This window comes from Notothenia coriiceps, unplaced genomic scaffold (assembly GCF_000735185.1).
Source record: "Notothenia coriiceps isolate Sejong01 unplaced genomic scaffold, NC01 NC01_scaffold00027242, whole genome shotgun sequence".
NCBI classification, from domain to species: domain Eukaryota; kingdom Metazoa; phylum Chordata; class Actinopteri; order Perciformes; family Nototheniidae; genus Notothenia; species Notothenia coriiceps.
Window position 1 is genome coordinate 1,602 of NW_011359943.1, and position 226 is coordinate 1,827.

At 58.4% G+C, this 226-nt stretch overlaps 1 protein-coding gene across 1 annotated transcript in view; it reads right to left on the reverse strand.

Annotated features, from left to right (window-relative positions):
* Positions 1–226, reverse strand: part of agla (amylo-alpha-1, 6-glucosidase, 4-alpha-glucanotransferase a) — a 20,385-nt gene that overhangs the window by 411 nt on the left and 19,748 nt on the right. The gene's annotated exons all lie outside the window — the stretch shown is intronic.

Sequence of the window (226 nt, forward strand, 5' to 3'; positions counted from 1 at the left end):
GTCGCGTCTTAGTCCCGCCCCCAGGAGATGCGAGCGGAGGAGTCGAGGAGGGGAACCGAGGAGAGAGGAGTGGAGCAGAGTCCTGCATCGGGTCGGGTATCCGCGGGTACCCGACGGGTGACCCGCAAAAAAGGTGATTTGCGGGTGGTATTTTTTCAAACGCTTTTTTCCGGGTTCGGTTCTGGGTAAAACAAAGATGATGCGGGTCGGGTTGCGGGTGTTGCAT